Here is an 8,026-nt window from a genome sequence, read left to right on the forward strand (position 1 = left end):
GAGCATGTAAATAGTTTTTAACATAATTTTGTAATGTAGGTGCGTGATTCGTGGATGTGTGCCAAAGAAACTTCTAGTGTATGCATCTAAATATTCTCATGAATTTGAAGAGAGTCATTGTTTCAGATGGAAATACGAGGCCGAACCCAAGCATGACTGGAGCACCTTGATTGCTAATAAGAATGCTGAGTTGCAGCGACTAATTGGTATCTACAAGAACACTCTTAAAAATGCTGGTGTTACATTAATTGAAGGTCGTGGAAAGGTGGGATGACGCTTTGAGTTCATATAGACATTAACATAGTTTTCTTTCTTTCTTGGTTCTTAGTTTTCATTTCTTATTAGTTTGTGGAATATGGATATATACTTTGGTTTTTTGCGAGTGATGCATTAATCACAATGAAATGGCCACAGATTGTGGACCCGCACACAGTTGATGTGGATGGGAAGCTATCTTCAGCAAGACACATACTAGTTTCAGTAGGTGGTCGCCCCTTCGTCCCTGAAATTCCTGGAAGTGAATATGCAATAGATTCAGATGCTGCCCTTGATTTGCCCTCAAAGCCTACAAATAGAGCAATAATTGGTGGCGGGTATATCACCGTGGAGTTTTCTGGCATGTTCAATGGCTTAACATATGAGGTCCACATGGTGTTATTTGGGATTGTACATGTATTTTACCTAGTGTTATATAAGTAATTTGTGATTGTTGTTAGTTCTATGTTTAGGTATTAGACTTGTACATGTTTTAAGTTTGTATTGGACTTAAAGCATGTCCCTCAAATGGTAACCTGTGGAGATTATGAGGGCTTGAGCAGTGTGATTTGTATTGGACTTGTAGAAATGGTAACCCAAAATGAAATACTTGGGAGTTTACAAGCAGTTTATGTATATTTCAAACAGATTGGTAGAGAATGGTTGTGAAACATAAACAGATTGATAGAGAATTGTTGTGTGTATCTTTGAAACAGTTTATGTATATTTTACAAGCAGTTTATCTTTGCTAGATAAACAGTTTATGGTTGCTAGAGAATGGTGAGTGGTGAAAAAGTATGTAAAATGTGCAGGTTGGGGGGGCTTACTGTGACTTCTTATTCGAGTATGCTCAATTTCCGGAGAGGAAGGAGCAGAGCTGGCGACACTATAGGAGCTTATGTGTACCAATTCCATCTAACAAAATTGGCATCTTTTTTATTATTTTCCTCCACTTCTATGTAGATGGATGGATGGTTTTTGGTCGGGGTTCTGAGTATGGTCCCTCACCATTGAAGTAGGACCACTTGAAACACGATGATTAAAAAACTTGTGATGCAGAACATAATGAGATCACATGACATGCAAATCCTTTATATGCATTACATGATAGCCTGCCATAAAAATTATTTAGAAGTGCTACACCAAGAGTAAAGCAGAGCAACCATGAAATACACAACAAAGTTTCTCAAATACACAAAAATATATTCAATCCACAACAAATTTATCCAACTCAATCATTACAACGAAGTCCCTCAAATATACAAAATATATCCAATCCACAACAAATTTATCCAACTCAATCATTACAACAAAGTCCCTCAAATACACAAAAAGCATCCAATCCACAACAAATTTATCCAACCCAATCATTACAACGAAGTCCATCAAGTACACAAAGTTTATCTAACAAACTCATATTCTCCCCTCTCAGTCCGTTTTGTCATCATCCCAAACCCGCATTTCTTACCATATTCCTTATAATAACTTAATAAATCTTCAAAGGAATTAAACTCCATTCCCGACTTTGACTCCTCAATTGTATCATCATCATCCACTTGGACATTCTGAGATTTCTCAGCACTGCCATCATCAAGTTCCGTAGGACTTGGTCTATCCTCAGTACATTCTTCAGCTCTAGGAGATCCACATGGCGCTTCAGTTTCCCCACCATTAGGTATATTATCCTCTGAACCAACTATTCTGCTTGTGGCGGAGTTTGTATTGCTGATAGGAGTCGGAGGTTCCATGATATGTTGAAATGGGTAACCAACATTCTACAATAAACACAAAAAGCATGCAATTAAACTCCTACAAAGAAGCCAACTTATTTTTTTTTTTTATAGGTGCAAAGAAGCCAACCTGTATGTTGATTGGATATTGGTTGCCAACTGGATATGGTAGAAAAGTCGGTAACCACGTAGACACTGTTCCAAAGTAACCAGGCATGTAATTTGGGATGTTTCGATTAGTTGATTTTCTGGCCTAACATGTTATTAGATAAATTTATTGATATATTTTGAAAATAAATATCGACTCAAAAATACCAATGTTATTAATATATTAAATCATATAACATACATACCTCGAATGAGGGATTTGAGCTAGATAATGTCTACGTAGTTGGTTGTTCTTTCTCGTTTCCCATTCTGAAAATTAGTATTAACTATCAAGACAACCAATTGACATTCAGCAGGTGGGTTTTTATAGCTAAAAAAAAAAAAAAAAAACTATCATGCAAAAGTAACTAAAATGCCATTCAAGCAATTAAAATGCCAAGTGGACAGTTCGTAGCATAATATATTGATTATCAAATGGTTTTGTGAGCTATCAGCAATAATATATTAATTATCAAATGAGAACTACCTCCTTTAAACAAGATGTAAGTTACAGGCTGCATAATATTTTGAATCTAGTGGAAAAACCATGTATGCTCCAGCCATCAATATCCATATGGGAAATGAAGCAAAAACTCCTTTTTTTTTTTATTGGCTGGTGCTTTTATATTACCTTCCTTAATGTAAAACCCATTTACACCAATTGATAGATTGGAAAGTGCTATAGAGTTCCTCTTTCTTCAATTTGGCAAACTATGCTACAAGTCCTTGTTTTAGCTTTTTAAGTGGTATATGGTTGGGTTCGGGTGGTTATTTTTTTTTTGTCTCAAGTTATGAATAATTCTTTGAAAAGAAATACAATATACTAAAGAGCAAACTTTAGTACAGAAGAGCAAGCTGCTCGACTGAAGGCTGAAGAGCTACTACATGAAGCTCAACTGAAATCCAGTGAAGAAATTTGTAGCCTCATAGAGCATAGCAAAGGAGTAGCTTCGCAAGCACAGTGAAAATCGATGTACCATTCTGTGAGGTAAAGGTTATGAAGACAACTGTTGTGGAGTACAGACCTTCCCTTTTAATTTTTTCGTGTTAATGTTTCTACAACAATTGATTGGATACAAAACCCATTTACACCATTTATGTCAAGACTTCATACTAATGAGAACCAATTTAATGAAACAAGAAAATACTTCAGTGAATATATTTTCTCGAACTATACATTCTGGTAAAGGAAAAAAATGTTTTTAATTATGTAAAATCAGCAAGTCATATTAACAATAAAGCTACAAATATTGACAGATAACTACTTTCCTTCAATTGTCTGGTAGGCATTATAGTGGTGTAGTGACAGATAAGCTACAATGAAGCTAAAATTAGCAAGTCATATTGACAGTAATGACAAATGTCTGGTAGGCATTTATAATGGTGTAGTTTGTAGTCAAAGCAAATTGTCATGTGTTCAAGAAGTTTTAATGCACAGCCACAAAACCATTCTCACAAGTGTCTCAGATGCTTGGTCAAAGTTGACAACAGAATCTTAGTTGATTAAATAGGAAATGACTACCATTTAAATTGGTTGGTTTTTCACATAGTTTCATGTGTAATGTAATGTTTAACCCAAACGTGCGAGCTATACATATACTCATGTTCTTTTCCTGAAGTGGATTCCCAAAGCCATAAATTCTCGTGCAGACTGCAGATGCTAGGCTCCAAATCTGAATAGCGACCTTTCAAAGTACAGACTGAATAACCAAGTTCTTTATTACGGAACCAAAGAAGACCCAACAACTCAATACCCACCATTAAGCACATATTTTTCACATACAAACAAAAAGGAAAAACAACCCAGAGAGAACGGCAGGCGCAGACCTCAACCCAGAGAAAACTAAAACCTAACAACAAATAGATGAAGACCTCTACCCAGAAATGTAGATGAAAGAGTAGACTTCAAATCTAGAAGAGAAGACCGTGAGAGTGATCGAAGACCACAGCTAATCTGGTTTGGGGCTCTGGTTTCTTCAAACTAAAATGAAATCTATTCCCTCCCTCCCGCGTACGTAGTGTTTTGGTTTTTTTTTTTTTTAAATTATCGACTGCCACGTCAGCCGCGAGGCCGCGGTAGGGTTACCACCCGGTGGTATATAGCAGTACTTTTGGATATGAGGAAAGGCTGGGAGGCCGCACCCTAAGGCTTCAAATGATCTTTATCATTTTGATTGAAAAGTTGATTTGTCTAAAGTTGTCTCTCTCTATTTCTTGTGCTGCAACTATCTCTGTTGGTCATGTCTTAGGTTCCGTTTGGATAGTGCAATACTATTTATTATTTTATCATTATTTTTTACTTATTTTTTATTATTTTTATTATTATTTAATATTTTATCATTATTTTTTCACTACTATCTTTGAAATATTTGAGATCACCTCACCACCCAAATGCAACCTTAAGAGATTGTTTGGTAAACACATTTCAATGATTTTATCTCATCTTAAAATTTCTCATAGTTTTCTTCCTTAATATGATCACTCAAATACAAATATTTTTTGAAAAATGCTACTTTGTCAACTCATTATGCATCCTCATTTTGACACCTTCTGTATTTTAATTTTTTTTACTTAATAGTTAAGGAAGTAACTATCAGTATATTGATATATATTTTTATATTTTTTAAAAATGTTTTAAAATGATAAAAAAATTGAAAAAAAAATAAAATGTTGAATTTGGCCTAGCGGTTAGATTGAGCGGCGGCAAAGTAGCCCGACTCAATACTTTTAATTTCAAATCTCAACTTTTTCATCTAATAGTTATCTAATTACAATTTTTTTAAACTTCCAAACAAAATACTAAAAATAATACTATATTTTAATTTTATAAAAGATCTTTTATTCAATTTTTTCTTTTTCATTTTTCAAAACTCAATAAAATATTTTAACTCAAACTATTTTTTACTATTCACAAAGTATAGCATCTCCTAAATCTACACATCCATGGAGGCTACCTTGTAAAGGCAACTTGGTTCATTTCCCTTAACTATGTGCGGGCAACTTTTACAAGTTAGGGAAAAGAGAAAATGAATCACTCATCTAGGAGGTCAAAGATTGGGATTATATGAGTAAGAAAAAAGTTATATATCAGCTATTATTTATTATCATACTTTATATTTATAGTTTTTTTTATAAGGTATGAGAATATTTTATATAAGATATAGAGTATAAAATAATGAATAGTGATTGATGAAAATAATTTTTTCGTGAATAATGGATCATCTCCCATAACGAAGTGGGACAATGTAACACAGCTGCCGGCTTTGGGTTGACCAGGTGTAAGGAGCGGCTGCAGCTAGGCGAGATTGGGAAGAGAAGACTGAATAGAAGGGAGTTAGGGTTCGTGTGATTGGGAACTGGAGTGCGAAGTGAATTGAAGTGTTCGTGTGTGCATGTATCTGAAGTGAATGAAGGCTTGAATGGAGTCTTGGGCTGGGCCCAACAGCTTGGGCTTAAGGATTTTATACCTGGGCCGAACTATGCATGGAGTCATCTAGATATTTTCTTTTGTTATTTGTTGTCAACTGGGCTACCCAGATGTTATGATTTTTCTTCTATTACAGGCCCATGGCCTTTATTATCTCACTGTAGGGTTCCTGCTATGTAAGGCGCCGTCATGTGCCTAATGAAACTTATGCAAAAGTCTGAGTAAAAGTTTAGACTTTCTTTCCTTTCTATATTCCATCTACTACTTTCCCTGAAAAGGCATCCCTCTGGGAAGCTTTTTCCAGTAATACTATCCAGAGTGTTACAAGTGGTATCCAGAGACACCGGTACCTGTGCAAAAATATTGCCTCATAGCAGAAGGTACTAGGCTAAGTCAGTTACAGGATGGGCTCAATGCCCTCAAAATATCATCAGAAAATCAGTATCAAGAGCTAAAAAAGTCCATAGATTCAAGACTGTCCCATTTATATACAGATATGGCAACATTAAAGAAGCAAAATGAGACTATAATGCAGCAACTAACTATCATCACAGCGGGGATGAAAATAGGAAATCCCAGCCCGAGTTCTGGAGAGTCTTTCTCGGGTGTACTAGGTGGAAATGACCAGGAAAAATTGCAATTACAACAGCAGCACCATCAACAACAACAGCAGTTTCAACATCAACAACAGTTTCAGCAACAACACTTCCATCAACAACAACAACAGTTTCCGCACCAGCAGCAGTTTCATCAACAGCTGCAAGGTGAAGTCCAGGCACGCACAGTGAGGTTGGATTTCCCTGTATTCAATGGAGATAACCCATCAGGTCGGATTTATAAAGTTAACTAGTTTTTTCAATACCATAACACATTTCCACAAAGCTGTGTGAAACTGGCTTCCTTTCATTTAGAAGGAAGAGCATTGGTTTGGTTCCAAGATCTGGAACAAAGTGTGCACATCCAAGATTGGGATATGTTCACTAGAGCACTACTTGTTAGGTTTGGACCTAATGCTTATGATGACCCTATGGAGGCCCTTATTAGGTTAAAACAAACAACCACAGTTGAGGATTACCAAGCAAACTTTGAAACCTTGTCAAATAGGTTGAGAGGTATATCCGATGCATATAAGTTGAGCTGTTTTTTGAGTGGACTAAGGGATGAGATTAGACTACCTGTGAGAATGTTTAGCCCCACCAACCTAATAACTGCCTACAACCTAGCCAAGATACAAGAGGAAAACCTTAGCCTAGCCAAAAGAAATTCAAAGTCCATTTCACATTATTCTACTGAACCAAGTATCATAAGGAACCCCAACCATCATTTTTCCCACCAATCTGAAAATACCAAGCCAAACCAAAAACCATCATTAACCATACACAAAATCAACCAAAACCAAATGAAAGAGAAAAGAGAAAAGGGGTTATGTTATTATTGTGATGCCAAGTGGGTCCCTGGGCATAAGTGCCAAAATCCCAAACTATTTCTGCTGGAGGAAGTGTTGCCTGACAATGAGAGTAGTGTGGTAATTGAGGAAATAGAAGCAGAGACTGGAGAAGACATTCTAGTAACAGTAAATACTTGTGCCAACCAAAAAAATCCTGAAATATCCTTCCATGCAATAACTGGTTCCCGTAACCCAAAAATAATGAGAGTGAAAGGGAGGATTGGGAAGCAATGGATTACCATCTTGATTGACACGGGGTCTACTCATAATTTTTTAGATCCCGCAATATTAAGAAAAACCAATCTACCCTTGGATGAGAATGAGAAGGTTAGGGTGAAGGTTGCAAATGGGGAGTTGGTTCCTAGCGCTGGAAAATGTAACAATGAGAGTAGTGTGGTAATTGAGGAAATAGAAGCAGAGACTGGAGAAGACATTCCAGTAACAGTAAATACTTGTGCCAACCAAAAAAATCCAGAAATATCATTCCATGCAATAACTGGTTCCATTAACCCAAAAACAATGAGAGTGAAAGGGAGGATTGGGAAGCAATGGATTACCATCTTGATTGACACGGGGTCTACTCATAATTTTTTAGATCCCGCAATATTAAGAAAAACCAATCTACCATTGGATGAGAATGAGAAGGTTAGGGTGAAGGTTGCAAATGGGGAGTTGGTTCCTAGCGTTGGAAAATGTAGTAAGGTGGAAGTCCTTATTCAAGAAACTATATTTGAGATGGAAGTTCATGTCATTGTGCTAGCTGGATGTGATATGGTCTTGGGGATTAAATGGCTGTGGGAGTTGGGGAAAATCATGTGGGACTTTGATAAATTGTCAATGCAGTTTATTTATAAGGGCAAAAAGATAAAAATGCAGGGGTTAACAGCTGCCAAGATGATTGAGGAAGGGTCTCTAAATATGCAAAATAAATTGGAGACAAGAGGGGTTATTTTACAGCTCATAGAGGGAGAAATTTCCAATGATTCTCAAGCAGTAACTGAGATTCCAGCAGCTGTTATG

The 8,026-nt window shown here is 36.3% G+C and overlaps 1 long non-coding RNA gene across 1 annotated transcript; it reads left to right on the plus strand.

Annotated features, from left to right (window-relative positions):
- Nucleotides 1–225: 225 nt before the first annotated feature.
- LOC109001060 lies at nucleotides 226–572 on the plus strand. The gene is made up of 2 exons (XR_001997826.2): nucleotides 226–265; nucleotides 415–572. It is a non-coding gene; the product is annotated as an uncharacterized LOC109001060 (long non-coding RNA).
- Nucleotides 573–8,026: the final 7,454 nt, after the last annotated feature.

This window comes from Juglans regia, chromosome 5 (assembly GCF_001411555.2).
Source record: "Juglans regia cultivar Chandler chromosome 5, Walnut 2.0, whole genome shotgun sequence".
Lineage (NCBI taxonomy): Eukaryota > Viridiplantae > Streptophyta > Magnoliopsida > Fagales > Juglandaceae > Juglans > Juglans regia.